At 43.4% G+C, this 17,782-nt stretch overlaps 1 protein-coding gene across 4 annotated transcripts in view; it reads right to left on the bottom strand.

The window, feature by feature from the left end:
• LRRC3B (leucine rich repeat containing 3B) overlaps positions 1 to 14,835 on the bottom strand; it is a 90,118-nt gene extending 75,283 nt beyond the window's left edge. The window contains exons 1-2 of one of the 4 annotated variants that reach the window (XM_025376576.1): positions 12,489 to 12,591; positions 11,749 to 12,077 (exon numbers count right to left, since the gene is read on the bottom strand). The gene's annotated coding sequence lies outside the window, so the exon portion shown is untranslated. Of the gene's footprint in view, positions 1 to 11,748; positions 12,078 to 12,488; positions 12,592 to 12,899; positions 13,178 to 13,394; positions 13,560 to 14,022 lie in introns of those variants that run through there. The other 3 variants (XM_025376575.1, XM_025376578.1, XM_025376579.1) reach the window with 3 other exon arrangements.
• Positions 14,836 to 17,782: the final 2,947 nt, after the last annotated feature.

Raw genomic sequence — 17,782 nt, 5'->3', positions numbered from 1 at the left:
AGGAAGGAAGGAAGGAAGGAAGGAAGGAAGGAAGGAAGGAAAGAAGGAAGGAAGGAGGAAGGAAGGAAGGAAGGAAGGAATAAGGAAGGAAGGAAGGAAGGAGAAAGAGAGAGAGAGAGAGAGAGAAAGAGAGAGAGAGAGAAAGAAAGAAAGAAAAAGAGAGAAAGAAAGAAAGAAAGAAAGAGAAGAAAGAGAGAGAAAGAAAGAAAGAAAGAGAAGAAAGAGAGAAAGAAAGAAAAGAAAGAGAGAGACGGAAGGAAGGAAAGAAAGAGAGAAAGAAAGAAAAAGAAGGAAAGAAGGAAGGAAGGAAGGAAGGAAAGAAGGAAGGAAGGAAGGAAGGAAAAGAAAGACTACGGCACTCTCCAGTTAAAAAGAAAGCTATATGGGCTTTCCACACTAAACCCAGGCTGGGCAGAAGAAAGTGATGCATATTGGAGGCCCATATTTTTCAGCACTGTTGTCCCAACATTTAGAAACACCCCTGGCATAAAAACAACACTGTAGCTTTTAGAAATTTTGTTGTGTGTGTTTTTTTTTAACACTAAAAAATGAGATTTAGCCCACAATTTAATATTGTCAATACATATTCTTCATTACACAACTGGCATGCCAACTGTTACCTAAGCACTTCAGACTCTTCAAATCCCACACCCACACATTCTGAACTCATCTGCATCCAGATATGAATAAAGATGAATAGCATCTTGAGGAAATTGCTTCTCCATTCTCAAATGGCAAAAGCCATGGAGTATACTCCTCATAGTGTCTGAGGAATTTCTAAGAGCAACAAGAAAAAATCCTAAAGTCACTATTTTGTAAGAAAAATCACATCCTTCTATGGCAACCTGCCCACTGGGGATTTCAAATGAAAAGGGACCTTAGAATTCCCTTCCTGTAATTCTCTCTCTCTCTCTCTCTCTCTCTCTCTTTTTTTAAAGGACTTCTTTATTTTACTAAACTCAAGTTAATTAGGTTTTGGCAGGTCAGCAGCTCAATTCAGCATCTCTTTATAGAGAATGGTTCTAAGAGATCTTGATGAAATTGCAAATGCTTAGAAACAGTCATTTGCTTGCATGCTGGGTAAATAGGAAAGCATGCTGACTGTATTTATTTTCCTATCATTATGTCACTGTGGGGTGAGCTAGTAAAAAAAGTAGAGGTTGCTAACATTTTGGGTGTGTGTGTGTGTGCATCCTAAAATAATTTATTTTTTTCTTCATCTCAAACCATTATTCCATGATTGCAGGAAGTCCCCAACACTAGAATAAACTGTTCGCTAAATGTTTATTTATAAATTGGATTTTTTCACTTAAATCATTAGTGTTCATTGATTCATTCAACAGATAGTTACTGAGTGCCAATTATGGGCCAGACTTGTGATATACACAGATGCAAAAGCGAGGTCCATTTTTATCCCAAGAGATGCTTACAAGGTGATGAGATGCCCAGGCTAACCTACATTAATTTCTTGTCTTAGTTAGGGCTGCCTTAACAAATTGCCATAGACTGGGTGGCTTAAACAACAGGAATTCATTTCTCACAGTTCTGGAGAAGATACCAGCAGGGTTGATACCTGGTGTAGGCTCTTTCCTTGGGTTGCAGACAGCCGCCTTCTCACTGTGTCCTCACATGGCCTTTCCTTGGTGCGTGCAGGCGGAGAGAGAGAGGAAGCACGCTTTCTGGTGTCTTTTCTTGTAAAAACACTAATCTCATGCTGAGGACCCCACCTTCATGACTTCATCTAGATCTAATTACTTCCCAAAGGCCCTGTCTCTAAATACCATCTCATTGGGGGTTAGGACTTTGATACTTCCTTAATAGCAAATGTGCTATTTCATCTATAATATTAGTTCAGTAGAACAAGGTGTCTCAAATCCACCTCAGAGGAGAGGAACCTTGGCCCCTCTGGGAGTCCTGCAGTGGTTCGGGGAACAGGGCTCCAGAAACTGGCAGGAAACGGGAGCTATAGAGGCATCAGACACTGCAGTCCTGAGGTCCAGGTGGCTTGAGGCTCAGAGGAGACTAAAACAGACTCTGAGGCTCAGGTCAGTTCCAGAAGCAGAGGTAGTAAAATTTTTGCAGTGGAGCCAAAACTCATAATGAATGTGCTTCTGAAAGTTAGGTATCCTTATTTCAAGGTCTGCCTGTATCTTTGAAGCTTCTTATGATCATGTTCAATCAGGCAATACAAGAAAACAAATAAAGATAACACAAATCAGACAACACCAACATTCAATGTATTATAATAGCCTGGAGTTTTTGCAAAGCTGCAATTACACAGAGCTTTTAGCCAGCCCCAGTGAAGCAAGCTGGGTACATATCCAACTCTCAGCAGTGTCAAAGCCAACATTCACCAAGCTCAGCCCCTCAACCAGAAATAATTTGACTTTTATAGGGTTTGATCATTTCCTTAAAAGCCTTTATGATCAAAGCCAGCCTGGAATGGAAAGGGATCAAAAGATGGGAAATTACACAAATGCAAGTGCAGATTTTGACATAACCCCCATTAACAAGTAGTGCAGCAGATGCCTTTTCAGAGAATCACCCCCCCCATCTCAAGGAAACAACAAACACACACCATGTCGAGGTGAAATGAACCTTTTCTCTGTCACCCTGAATCTATGCAGAATCAATAAATAACTCTTAGCTGGATCTTTGACACACAGACTTTCAAAATGGAATGTCAAGCTCCTTGTGATGTTTTTAACAGAATAAAGGGGAAAAATACACCTACGTTTTTCTTCCCCCATCTATTGTTAAAATTAACAAGGCAGGTGAGGACATTCAGGTGTCTTTGGGTGACTTAAACCATGCTGAGGGCTGTACTGAGTGTATGGCTCTGCCACAGCATGCTAGGACCCAGGAAGAATTCTAACACTTGTCTGATTCTTTGCAAGGACTTTTATCTCCATCATCCAAGAAGCTCCTCACAGCAAGGTATGAAAGACAAGAAATATAGCCATTTGACAGAAAACCAAGGCTCAGAGAGCTTAAGAAACTCTCACCTGTGGTCACACGGCTAATGGCAGAATCATATTCAAAATCAGAAATCTCAACTGCAGAGCTTATCATCCTTAACCGAGCCTGGAAACCCAGGGCTCCACTTTTCTGTGGAAAGCTGAGTATAGCCTGCATATGTGTTTTGTTTTGTTTTATTTTGTTTTGAATTTAGTTAGTTCTACTATGTTTTAAATGAATTGGTTCTACCAAACATTAGGATCTTACACATGAAAATATGGACTTCTGACACCTTTTGGAAAACCCAAAGTTCAGACCTACACTGGTGCAGGCAACAGGAGAAAAAAAAAAAAGGACTAAAAGGAGACTGCAGCTCACTTCCTGGAAGATCTTGCCATAACCCAGAGCTGATCACAGATCTCCTCTGTCTGTGACCTCATGCTCAGCTACACAAAACCCTAACAAGTCATTATTCTGTTCCCTTTTCCTGTGTCTGTGCTTTCCCTCCTCCTGGGATAACCTCATCTGTCTTATCAATTTGGTGGGTATACATAATCTTCTTCCAGGATTCGGTTCAAATGGACCTGGCTCCACGAAGAATTGACCATGAAGTCAATTCTGATACCCCTGGGATAATCAGGCTTTGTTCAGGGTTCTTGAACATTTTCTTATGCTTGTTTTACAAACCTGCTTTCATCTGTGCACATTCAGTGCTGAGTACACAGTAAGCAATCAATAATATTTTGTTCAATAATAATAACAATGACTTAAGTAGTACTTCTCATGTGCCAGATACTGTTAAAAAGCACCTTGTTCATGTTAATTCATTTAAGCCTCACAACTACCTATTATTATACCCATTTCACATAGAGAAAACTGAGACATACTAAAGGTTAGAAAAATTTCCCACAGTCACTCACTCAGCTATTAAATGGCAGATTAATTAGAACGTAGTCAGGCTACCTTTGGATGAATGAGTGGGTGTGTAGGTGGATGAATAATTAGATAGAAGAAAGGGAGAGAGAGAAGAAGAGAAAGGAAGAAGAGAGGGGAGGACAGATAAACTGTCAGCAATAGGGAATGGCGGCGGAGGCAGATGTGAAAAAGTGCTTTCTGTTGCAGGGGCATCGAGTCTTTTGGTGGGGTAGGGGCAGCAGTATGTGCTTGTAAACTCTACAACCAGCTTTCTAAGGGAAAATGCTTGCTTCGTAGTATAAACAGTGGTGCAAATCCTCCTACCATGACTGATTTCATGATGCCAACGTGATATCTGATTACAGAGTTGGAGAGGGCCAGTTCGAACACACCAGGGCACAGGGTATGCCAAGGAAAATGGCACATAAAGTGACAGGTAACAGCCAGGTGACAAAGGACTGTGGAGGCCAAAGCAACTCCATCTTGGATGCTAATCCACCATGTTGACTTCTGATTAACTTCAGTTCCTGGAAGGCCTCTAAGATTTTCCACTTATCTAGTGTTCCTTGTGTAAGAGCGGGTACTTACTTACTATAAATCCTGCCCTTAGGTCAAACAAATTTGATGTTACCATATTCAATAGTTCTACAAATCCTTTCGGAATCATCCCTTTCCTATAATATGTAAACCCTGGGTCTAGTGGGTAATGGCTCAGGGATCCACCAAGATGGGCACATAGTCAAAATCTAAGGAACCCTTCTTCATCTTCCTATATCTTGCCTACATGACAATTATCTTGTCTCGCTATCGCCTGACATACAGACATGACTTCTGTTCCTAAGTCCCAATTGTAGGTTTCTTTCTGATAAACTAGATTTGTCAGCCTCTTTCTTCAGTCTCTCAGCTTCCTTGAACTTTGGGATAGGTTTGCGTAGACCTGCCCATTGCTAAACAAGGACCTGTTAAACCATACTAAGGATGCAATCCTCTTATATGCAAGCAGGAGTAATTTAAAGGATTTTAGCAGAGAGTGATATGATCGTATGCTTATAAAGAGTTGGACACAAGTACATAGTCAAAATCTAAGGAACCCTTCTTCATCTTCCTATATCTTGCCTACATGACAATTATTGCCGCAAGAAAAGTTATCAATTGTTTCACCCCTTCGTACCTTGTCCCTTTACCGGTCAGCTATTTCTCTCTCTGTGTCACTCCCCCTCATCCTTTTATTGTAGGTTCCCAGAAGTGCTCCAGGTGTAACAGACCCTCAGGACTGTAGAGTGTCCATCTATCATTGTTGGATCTGTAACATGTAAGGGCTGGAAGACCTAAGCAAAGAAATGAGTCTGAATTAACTTAAACAGAGAAGACATCATATGGAGTAAAAATAAAACAATGTCAGACACATCTTTGACATTATATACACATATAACTGAAAAGGACTTTAGAAATCATTTAATTCCTAACTTTCCTCTTACTGGGGAAGTAGAGCCCAGAACATTTGACGTAACCAGCCCAGTGCCACAGAGATGGTTACAGTCAAAGCTGGAACTGGAACTAGAACTAGGTTGCCTGGTTCCCAAATAGTCTATACGCACATAAAGAGGGCATTTTCTGAGATGTCGCCACCCCTGCAAAGTCAAAAGCTTTCTTAGAAGAGTTTTTTTCTTCTACTAAGCAGGTTCTATTTCATCAAACAGAACAAACAAAAACATGCTAATTTCCAGGAGCAGGGACATTCTGTTATCTTCCAACACTGGACAACATGAGCCATCTGTTTAGCAAACACTCCAGGACCACAGTTCCCTCTTTATCACTCAAGGCCTTATTATCTACTCTAAAAATTCTTCAGATCCTGACCTCTTCCCATGGTTCTCCATCTACCTGCCTGGGCCGAAGCCATTTCCTGATAACTGGGAAGTGGGAAGGGAAACGAAGTGAATCTTTAAAAACTATTTTGGCAAGTCTACTCAAGAGAAATTGTTGGAGGGGGAGTTGAAACTTTTGGCTGAAATGCAATGGAGTCTGATAATTCACCCTCATTTCAGGTGATATTGGCCAAGGCTACAGTGAACCTAGCCAAGGGGGCCACTGGGAGCTAAAACACAAGCCAGGGTTCATCGGGCCAGGATCCAGGAGGCTATTTTTGCTCCAAGGAAGCCCATTTTTCATTTCTCACAAAGGCATCCCATATCTTGGTTGTGGCCCTGATAAAGGATCCTTTTCCAGCTGAAGGTCTTCTCTACTTTCCAATACCACTATCCACAGTCTTGATCCCTAAGAACAGAGCAGAAAAAGCCACTTTCCCGAGTCAGAGAAGTGAAAACTGATCTGGGGAGGAAGGTCCCAAAGTGCTAACGCCGCTAGAAGATCCCAGAGTGCTAAAGCAGCTGTATTACCATTTGCCTGGGCCTGTCCCAATTTATACCCACTGTCTTGGAAAAACAACTAAGAGCCCTTTCATTCGCCACAGTGTCCCAGTGGGAAATGAGAAATTATATGGTTGCCATTGTCTGGAGTTCTTGGGGTCAGAGACCTCCAAGGCATCTACCAATAGAATTCAACGCATTCATGAACCTGCATGGAAAAAAAAAAAAAAAAAATCGCAACTTTGTGAAGCTTAAACGGCAATGTACCATCTCATTCCATTTTGAACACAGGCCATAAACCTCAATAGTAGCAGTACTAGTGATTAAGTCACCAATATAAATATTTTCATATCACAATGCAGCTGCCATAGTTATCTCATAGGAGCATGTATGCCCATTCCTACTTCGAAACAATACTAGCCACTAGTCCCACTACAAGATCTTGTTATAGAGGCATTATGTAAGAAGCACATACATTAGTAACAGTGGTTTCTTTTATAAGTTGATAAACAGATATTTCAATAAAATTGGTTTGTGCTATAATCATATGTATTATATTTTATGCATTTAAACACACCATTCCAGGGCCCCTAGGCTTTGTCAGACTGTCAAAGTGCACCATGGAGTAAATCAGAGAAGACCTTGGCCTGGAGATTGATAAAGCCACACTAATGTGGCACTCTGATATGTGAGAAAGAGACCTTGTCCTCTGGCTGGGGAGCTAGGCTGCCTGTGAATTATCTACGCTATGCAGTGTTATTTAGTGCATTCGTTTTCCTTATAAGCCTCTTCTTTCAGTCTTTATTATTCCCATTCTCTTTTTTTGCCTTCTCTTATTCGTATTGTTTTGTTTTGGTTTTCTCCCCCCTTATCCTTTGGTTTAGGTTTACTATCAGGTATTTCTTAGTTTTACTGTGCTAAGTATCGGGTTCTCTTCCTTTGGGTAGGTTTTTGTGGTTGCTGTTTTTGTTTTTGTTTTGCCATGCTTCTCTTACTCCTCTTTCTCTCTTGCCCCCACCTTTCCCACCTTTCTGTGCTGTTGTCTGCTGCCTCTAGCTTGGCCCTCCTGACTTGGCTGGCCACCCACCATACCCCTTTCACAGGTTTTGTAGCGGAAGCATTGGGTATCAACAGTCCACAGTACATCTTCCCTTTGGGAATCATTTTCAGTTTACTAGCAGACACTGTTTCTGAGCCACAGTTAAAATAACAAACTGGCCACTCCAATAAATGACCGCACAACACATAGTAGCAGGAAAATAAAAGCTTTGAAACCCTAAGCTTAAATATAATTGTGGAAAGGGTGAAAAGTATTCCACTTAATAATCCGTAATGGCCAGACATCTAGGGAAGATCAGCAGCCTGGACCAGGACTCTTCTCAGTGCATAAATTCCCAGTGCAGCATAGGAAAAGCATACTGCTTAGTCACTGCTAACAGGGGGAGCCCTCTGTAGCAGGCCTATACAATGATTATTTCTCCAAATCAGAGCTCAGGTTAGAAGACTCAGGGGAAAGCCATGAGACCTCATGACCTTTGTGCTTTAGCTTTAGAGAACTATGCACTGTGCCTTCAGCACGGCCCTCACCAGAGGACATATTTGTCCTGAACTATTATAGCAGTCTCTCCCAGTAAGTTACTGAATATTTCTTCTATCAATGACCTAAAATTGGAAGGAAGAAGGGAAGGAAGGAAGGAAGGAAGGAAGGAAGGAAGGAAGGAAGGAAGGAAGGAAGGAAGGAAGGGTGGGAGGGAGGGAGCGAAGGAGGGAGTGAGGGAGGGAAGGAAGGAAGGAGACGGGGTGGGGGGGCGGGAGGTAGAGGAGGAAAAGAGAATAAAAGGAAACTAATCTGTATTTGGAAACATACTTACCACTTTGTCAAATATTACTCCATGGTTGAGGATAGCTTCACATATTTGTAATATTTGTTTCCATTTTATTTCTAATGAAAGGCATCTAAAGCATTTTTTTAAACTGTCTGAAAATGCAGTGACATTTGCACTGGACAAGTATTAACATAAAAGGTAGCTGAGAGAGCTTAGGATAAAATGAAACTGTAAATTTCATAACCTTTCCTAATCTGTTCATTTATTCTCCTAAAGAATAAAATCTGGTTTTATTTGGGGAGGATTTTTTTTTTTTAAGTATTTACTCCTTTATCTATTTTGAAAGAACTATATGGCTCTTACTATTAACTTACCAGCTGTGGTGGAGAAATAGTATGTTCAAACCTATCAGCTTTTGAGAAGATTCCAGATTTCATTCTCATATGAAATGACCATTTTGTTTGTCATTGTCGTGTTGAGATGTATTAACTCACTAAGTTTTTATAAAGTATATGTAGATATATACTAACATCTAAGATATAAGAGCTTCCATCATGACTCCAAACCACTTATCAAATAAAGTTCACAAAGTCACAATCGGCAGATAATAAAATAAATACAAAATTTATTAATTTTATGGATTATTGAAATCTAAATATAGATTAAGATATTTTATATTTGTTTAAAATAAAATCAATAAGGGTAAAGCTTCTCAGGTCCTACTCTCAGCTTTTTTTTTTTTTTTAGTATCTTCTTCAAACTCTTTCTACAGAACCTTATTATTTAGCTTCTCTTGCTATTAAAAATAGTCAAGATCAGATATTCTAAATCTTGATTATTTTTTATTTTCAAATATCTAACCCAAGACTTTTAACTCATACTGTGTATTGTATAAGCATATCTATTCACTGTGTTCTGAATAAAAGTTTTTATTTTTTCATATCCTTTGTCTCAGAGCATATTGCTTAATAGTAATTGTTATTCTAAATGTCAACAAACTCATATTTATATGATTTAAGATAAAGGCACACCCCAAAGAATTTCCCCAGAAGATGTGTGATGTAGGACTTTTGATACTGCACCACATAGAAGCCACAATAAAATAAGTAGAGGGGATTGGACCACATAAGTAAGATAAGGATACAGCTCCCATGAATAAACTAGGAACTGGACACCAGAATGTCTGCCCAGGTTCCAAAGGATTCCCCTTCCTGTGGTCCCTGGGACAGAAACCATTTCTTTCGGATATTGTCACACTTAATTTCAGTGTTACATCTCTTTTCTTTAACACTGCTGCAACTCAACTAAGCTGGTATCCCCACCTCCAGAAGGTCACCCTTCTGGGTGATCTGGTTTTGAATGGCTCTTCCTGAAGAGTGGGGCAGCTGTGCAAGTTTTTCCTACTTGCATGAAAACAAAATTGGTTTCTAATGAATTCTCTGGAAAATGAATGCTTCCCCTTGAGATAACTGGGGTCTTGGGGATTCAGAACAGTCGACCTGACACAAAAGGCAGACTGAGGTTGGGGGTAGGAAAAAAAGGAAGAAGAGGGAGCAGCTCTTAGTGCATGCTGGATCTCTGTGGGCATTTTGGTCACACCTGGGTCCCTCAGCAGCCAAGCCTCACCTCCATCTTCCTCCACCCATCCCTCCTCTGACAATAATGTTGACTCACTCTCTTCTTTTCTTCTTCCACCTCCCTCACTATAGGATGACCTAGGTCCTAGTGTGCCACAGCATTAGAGATAGAAATCCTATTCCAGGTGACATAAAAGGCACCAGGTTTCCACCATCTGTCTATGACTCTTGCCCTGCTGATGTGATTCTGAAAAACAGGATTCTTCTATCCCCCCTATTGATTATGACTATTACTGTAGTCATAGTCAATATTACTATTGACTTTGTGTTAGTTTGTCTCCAAAGAGAGGACATCCTGGTACTATAGAGAAAAGAAAAGACATGAGGTGTTCTTGGAAACTAGAGCTTTGTCTCATGAAATGCTTAAAGGTGTATGAAATCCTCAAGTGACTGGAGAAAGCCCCCTTTGTTGAAGGGGCTAGGTAGGCAAGGAAGTGACAAATATTATTGGAAGTGACAAAGAACTATTTTTCCTCTTTCTGAGCCTCAAGTACAGAAATATATTGTTTTGCCTCAGCTTTACATCAGCATAAACTTTAATGAAAAGTCAAAAATCCACGAGAAATCCAATAATTCATGCCATTGTATTCAAAAGAATGTTTCCTGTGATAGGAAAAATTCCCTATTATTTTCACAAATACTTGGAAGTATGGAAGGATGAAGCAACTCAATCTAACAGAAGACTTTGCTAAAATCGTTAGAAATCATTTAATCTTATTTAGAATCATCCAGAGGAGACTTGCATAGTTAATTTTTGTTGATCTGAAGACTTATAAATATTCTGCAAATTTTTATTTCTGCAAAAAGAGTCACATTTGTGGTAGCTTATTCATTATATATGATATAGAGTTTTTCTGGTTATGCTGATTGAGAAGCATTTATGGGAAAATAAGCAAAACACTCTTTTTAAAATAAAAATTATTTTCCTAATTAATTTTAAGATGCTAAAAAAATAGCGGGAGTGAGCATAACTTATTTATGTATAATGGTACCATATTTGAGCAACAGTCAAAAGGCAGTGGTTCTAGCATTAGTTACGCTACAAATGCACCAAGCAGCCTTGAGCTCAGCATTGAATCTCCTCCCTGAGTCTGGATTGGGTGGGGTGATATCTGAGATTCCTCTTAGCTCTAATTCTGTGACTCAATTCAGAGAGAGGCTTTCATTTGCCCAATCAATTGCTACATAAAACTGCCTCTAGTTCTTGACCACAGAGCAAATCCCTGTTCATATTTGGATCCCTCCTTCCATTTATCTTCCTATTTAAAAAGAGAATGTCTACGAAAGGTTCAGAAGAGAAGTCCAGTACCAGTAGCCAGTTTTGTAAATCGATTTACAGTACTAGTATTCCACTATACCAAGATGTACCCCAACAAACTTTGAGACAGGCGATATGCAACATCAGTCTTCCCAATACTCTGGTCACAGGGGCTCACAGGCCAGGACTGGCACTCATAGGATGCCCCTGCAGTTTGGAGTAAAGGGTTAGGGGCCTCGCTCATGCTTCCTTCTAGACAAAGGGTTTTCAGTACCAAATGGGGCTGGGAGTATGGGACATACTCAGTGTTCTCTGCTCACCAGACCAATCAGCCCCACCATTTCCTGGCTGAATGCCAATAAGCAGATAACTTGATTTATTCAATACTGGGTTTCCCCATCTATAACACGAGATAAGTATCTCTACCCATCTTTCAGGACTGTTGTGAGGGTTAAATCTAACACAAGCACACACAATATCACATATAGTGTCTGGAATAGAGTAAGAACTCCATACCCGCTAGCTAGTGCTGATTGTTACATTACTATTTGTCTCCCCAGCACGGTTCAGCAACCTGAAATAAACCCACCTTGATGTGGATCTGGAGTCTTTCCTCAAGTTACCAAGGGACATATTCTAACTTGTTTCGACATGCAAAAAGAAGTGGCCAGAGCGCAAATTCAGGCGACAGATAAGCATTCAGAAAGAAATGAGCCCAGCGAGGGGGCGGGGCAGGGGTCAGAGCTAAATCTCGTGGAGTGTGAGTTTTAAGTCTAGGATCCTACCTCAGGTATCCAGGTGCTTGTGAAGAAGCCCGGCTGTCTCACCAGGCCTGGCCTGTGAGGGTGTGGCCTTTGTGCTCAGGAACTGCACCAGGAGCCTGAGCGCAGGGAATCCCCGTTCTGCTCCTTGGGGCTCTGGAGTTTGCCACCGCTAAGGCAGGGAGCTACCTGCTCCAGGGGTGCCCCGGAATGGGAGGGACTGACCTCGGGATTTCTCCCGGGAGCCCTGGCGAGTCGACGTTTCCTTCGATGTGGCCAAGGCGAGGGACCCAGAAAAAGGAACTGCTCTGAATTTTGCTTTTTCCCAACTGGTACAAAGGAGCAGGAGTCCTCTGTAGGGCACCCGCGGAGAAAGTAAGAAAAGCCTGCACGTGGAAGGTCTGAACAGGAAGGACCTAAAGGTTGTACAGGGTTCCAAACCCACCCAACCAAATGTTTCCCTATAGGGCTACTAAGAACCAGGGATCCACTCTCAGCCAAAGGCACCTCTGGGAGAGGAGCATACACCTCCTCAGGGAGAGAAGGGTTAAGTGAGGTGCTTACTGTCCTTGGTAGTCACTGTGCCCCCACCCGGAAATAGGGGGCTAGGTGGATAAAAGGGAGGGGAGGCTGTCTCTTCGAAACAGCTGACTAAGCCCCCTCCCGCAAACGGTCTTGCACTCCAGATTGCTGGGGTGCACAGGAGAAAAGAACCTCCCCTTCCTGCATTTGCCAGAGCATCTGGAACCACCAGAAGGATCTACCTGGAAACTGCAAGGTGGGCAGATCCACCTCTGCCTGGGCTCCCAGGTCTAAGAGCTGGGTCTCCCCTCACCCGAGGCCCACACCTCCTAGCTCTGCGTTTCCCTGCGCGCCCTCCAGCTCTGCGCTCCCCAGCCTCCCGGGCGCAGCACTGGGTTCCCCCCACTCCCTCGCTCCGCCCAGGTGCGATTTGTGGAGGGGCGGGGGAAAGTGGCTCCCACCGCAGCCTCCGCTCCTGCGCTCTCCTCCAACCACTTTGGACCCCTGTTTACTCGCCGGGCGCTGGGGACTCCCCTCTACCCCGCACACACGTCTCCCCCTGGGAAGCAGGAGTCCCCTTCCTACACTGCGGCTGCGGAAACATCCTTGACTCCCGAGCGCCTGGCAGAGAAGGTGGGCGTGGGTCTACCGACCTGGCTGCGGAGGTGAAGGAACGTAGAAGCAAGCGGGTGCCAGAGAAGAGAGCAGACTATGGTCCTCTTAGAGCATGGAGAAGCATCCCTGGTCCGCGATCTGACCATTCAGTCACCACCCAAGATGCCAACGCATTCAGATTCTCGCGGGGAGGTTTGTTTGCTTATGGGGAGGGAGATCGCCCCATCCCAGGCACTGAGCAGCCTGCCTTCCCAAGTACCCAAGGGCCCGGCATTCCAGGGCTCCACTCCTTGTCTCCACGCGCCCCCAGGTACCCAAGCCCCTCCCCCATCTGTATTTACATACCCAGGCCAGCGCCCTCCGGACTCAAATCCCTTTTCCTCTTCGTCAGATGGCCTCTCAGGGCTGGCCCCTCGTCCACATTAGCAGTACCTTTTCATTTCCCTCAACCGTGGGCAGATCTACCCGACCCTCAGCTTCCTCCTCCACCGCACGAGCAGCCTTTCCCTCCCTGAGCCACTTACTTCACCCACCCATATCTGCACTTGCAGTTCCCACGGCGCACAGCCGCAAGCCACTCCAAAGGTTTCATTGCCGAGTTGGGGGTGGCGTGTGCAAGGATGGACTGACTCCCATAGCGCTGGACGAAGCTTCAGGGGTGGCCGCAGCCATCCTCCACGTCCCACCTCTCTTATTTCACCTTCCCTGTCCCTACCGAGCTCCTAGAGGCAGGATGAGCACTGCTGGGTCCCAAACCCTCGCCTCAGGAGCCAGAGCTGCGGGGAGTGAAAAGTCGACTGGCAAAAACACACAGAGAGAAATGGGCAGATGCATATGGCAAGAGGGGCTGGGGGAAGGGCGAATGCAAGAACTCAACCTGCAACTTGCACAGCACGGGGTGAGCACCGCGCAGGGAAGGGTCACAAAAGTTTGCAGACTATTGTATAGCAGCCGGCTGAACAGGAGCAAAGAGGGTCGACTGTATCTCTCCAGGAGGAGGTCTCTCCCAGGGTCTGCGCAAAAGGGATCGGGGGGCTTAGAAAGGCATGGCTTAGAACTGAGGTAATAGTTCTCTACTTGTTCCTTGGAGGGACGGCCTAGGTACCCGGGGAGAGGGATGATCCCGCGCGCTGCGAAAAGCAACAGGCGGCTGCACCTTACCTTGCGCCAGTCCCGGGCCGTGGTGGCTGCTCCATCCTCGTGGCTCAGGGAGGAGGCGTTGGGTGCGTATGCTTAGGGGTGTGCGCGCTGCCAGGGCTGCAGCGGCCGCCACCTCCAACCAGCTGCAAGCCGAGCTGCCCACCTGGGACCGGGCCGGCCCGGCGGGCTTGGCTCCGGGCGAAGGCGGCGGGGTTGGTGCGTGGCGGCTGGGTCGCGGGACGCAGGCAGTGCGTGGCGCGGCTGGCGTTTTCGGGCGCCGCCACCGAGCGAGGGTGCGGCCCCGGGCTGCCGTGCGGGGCACGACTTGGCTCGCGTTGCTGCGGCGGCCGCTGCAGACCCTGCTCCAGGCGCCGTAGCCTTGCAGGAAGAGCAGACAAAGACGCGAGAGAGGCAAAGCGCCGCTTGCCCAGATGCAGTCGGCTCAGTCACTAGAGGGAAATCGCCTCCAAACCCAGCCTGGGGATGAGGGAGGAGGGGCAAGGCGGCTGGGGACTAGAAAAGCAGCAGGGAATTAACGTGACAGTCAGAGTCCAGCCAGCGCCTCGCCGGCGCTGCTCTCTCGCCTCGCGGTTGGGGGGTCCGGAAAGGAGAGAGGGGGCGGGGGCTGAGCGTTGGCTGTAGGAGACCAGCTGAGGTAGGAGTATTAACTCCCTCCGCTGCTCTCGCCTTCCTTCCTCGCACCCCCTTACACAGCTCTACTTGCAGCAGTCTATGGCCCCATTCCTTCCCCCATTTTTCTAACTACTGAGATCAGAGCTGAATTAAACTGGTGAAAGGAGCAAAACGTGCAATGGATTGATTGCCCTCCTTGGGGGAAAAGCGGAGGCTTAAAATCAATTCGACAAATGAGTGTTTACTGGGTGCCGAGTACTGTGCTCCTCTATTGTGAGGGAGGATTATGAATAAGGTACCCCCCTCCCGCCCCAGGTTCCATTGTCAGATCTCAGAATCAGTTTCCCCTGCAGTTCTGGAAGCCCAAAGTTTCGGGGTTGAGTTGTGGTCCCTGATCCCTACCCTCAACCCGTCTAGCTTTCTAAAGCAGAAGAAGGTGAAATTCAATTTTCCCTTCTCCTTCCTGGGATGACTTTAATGTGCAGCCGAAATGGAGTCTCTAGGCCCCTTAAAAAGCGCGCGCACGCCATTGTGCGTGTGTGTGTGTGTGTGTGTGTGCGCGCGCGAGTGTGAGCGCGCTCGCGTTTGCGCGTGTGTTTTAAGAGTAAGTCAAATTACTGGTTTTAGTGATGTTCTTATTTCATGATTTTAATTATTTACCATATCTGCACTAGACACCAATTTGGGGCAGAGGAACCCGGCTCTCCAGACTCTACAAATACCACCTTTTCTCTACAGCTTTTTTCCACTACCCCAGTCCTCTGACAGAGAGGAAGAAATCTTTCCCCTCCCTTTGCCCTCTCAGAATTTTATTTGCCAATAACTTGCGGAACTTATATATTTATAGATTTATCTCTTCACTCACATATGAGTATTCCCTGTGCTTTTTGTTTGTTTGTTCTCACTGCAACATCCAGCAGTGTTTTGTATCTAATGGGTACTCAAGGAAAGCTTATCCAGTTGAAGGTCATTTTCTCCTTCAATATGAGCTAAATCTCACTGGCTCTAGAATTAAAAAGACTCCAGGGATGAAACTTTTGATTTAGGGTGTGGTGGAGGGAGCCACACATCCAGCTAGACTCACAGTCCCTTTACTGGAAAGGTAAAAATATATATATATTTAATTCATGTTGGTCTCTAGACAATCAGTCTTCTTCCACTGACCACCCACCTCTGTTTCCTGAATTCCCAAAAGCAGAAGAAAACCAAGCTGCTGAGCAACTGCATAGAGCAAGGCATATATTTTCAGCTGCCAGCACCTAGAGCAAACCCATTCCAAGTGGAGAATGACCAAAAAATCTTGATTATTTCATGACCCGTGTCGAGTATGTTGAAAGCCTGCCAGTTTCCTCATTTCTATTGAGGCACTCTTATTCTGGATGCATTTTACAACAGTTTGAACAGTGTTACATGGCTGAGAGGTGAAGAAAATTGCTTTGTAGTTTAAGGATATTTAAATTTGCTTGTTTCTTTTCTGTCCCACCTTCTACAAATTACAAGATAGATACCTCAGATCAGGAATGCTCCATGAAAAAGTAGGTCCATAATGCAGGAGATGAGACTAAATGACTCTTAAGCTATCTTCTGTCTCTGAGACATTATGATACTGTGATTTGAAAGATTGTGGTTTAAAGTTGGTTTTTTTTTTTAATTTTTGTTTTTCAAAAGACATTTTAGAACACAAACATAGATACATTTGGATAGCAGGTAGGTAATTTGGTGTAGTTTTTCTGAAGGAAATTTTGGCATTGCTGTTGAAAGCATAACATTTTTATACTTCATTTTTCCAGTGACTCTAATTCTTCAAATTCATCCTCAGGAAATAACTGAGGTTGAGCAACAAGATTTATCTACCTGGGTATTCATTGCAGTGTTGTTTATATTAGTGGAAAATTGAAAAGAAACAAAACTAAACTCAAAAGTCTACCAAGAGAGGAATGGTAAAAATATTTTGTAAATCTATTCAATGGAATATCAGTCAGACACTAAAATGTTGTAGGTGAATAGGTGAATAATCATGATTTATGGTTGTAATATAATTTTAGTCAAAAATTTCAGGTGCACAAAGTGAGATGTAGAATAGTAAAAAATAAAATCTGGAGTTGACAAATCTGGTTTTGAAACCAGGCATTTCTACTTGCTGACTTTGTGATTATGGACCTGAACCTCCAATACATAGACTGTATAATTGGGTTGATGCTACTTACATTGTAGTATTGCTGCAATTAAGTGAAATAGCATTTATGAAGCACTTAGCATGGTGCCTAATACACAGAAAATCTCAATATATTAAATAGATTTATTTGGCAAACAAATGTGTAAACATGAGGTTAAGGTATGATATATTTTCTGGTAAAAATATATACGTATATAGACTCATTTCTACAGTAAGATATACTTCAACATTACCAGTGGCTATCTCTGCTGGCACTGGGATTTGGGGTGTCTTTTTAAAAAATATAATCCTGTAGTAATCATAAAGTAAAATTATATAGTAAATAACAGCAGAATTTGTTTTTAATTTAATTGTCTTTAAAATACTACTAACTATGGACACAGGAAACCTCTAGATTTGGAAGTTCTCTGTTTTTGTTGATTCATCAACAAGTCATCAACATTACTTGTTGACTGTTGGTGTCACCCATGCTATAAAAAGGATAAACGACAGGGCATGGAGTTTGTCACCTCTGATGTAAACTTAGATTTGTTTTGTAGCAACCAGAAGTCAAGTCCAGCTCAGCAAAATATGCTGTTTAATATAAAGAGCTGATTGGTTGCTACCCTTGCCTTGTCTTGACAGCCAATACAGAGAGAAGGAGAGGAAAAGGAAGGATCAGAAGCTATATTTGTAACTTTTGATTAGTGAACTAGAAAGGAAGCCTAATGCTGCAGGGCCAGGACCTTCACGTCTACTTTAGTGGCCCCTGTGGGTCAGAGATGGATGGTTTGTACAAGTTGTCTGTGTATATTACAAATGTTATAGAAATACAGAGGGGAATATGATTTATTGGTGTTTTCAGTTTAACTTTCTTTAGAAATAGGGACACACGATTGAAAAATCAGTATGTTCCAGAACATATTTCATGTAAAGGAAATTCTTTGAATTTTAAATTGTATTCCCTCTCTAAAACTCTTTACAGAAATGAAA

The sequence above is a fragment of the Theropithecus gelada genome, chromosome 2 (assembly GCF_003255815.1).
Source record: "Theropithecus gelada isolate Dixy chromosome 2, Tgel_1.0, whole genome shotgun sequence".
In the NCBI taxonomy this organism is placed as follows: domain Eukaryota; kingdom Metazoa; phylum Chordata; class Mammalia; order Primates; family Cercopithecidae; genus Theropithecus; species Theropithecus gelada.
Note: the sequence above shows the minus strand (reverse complement) of the source record. Positions and strands in the feature narration are given on the sequence as shown.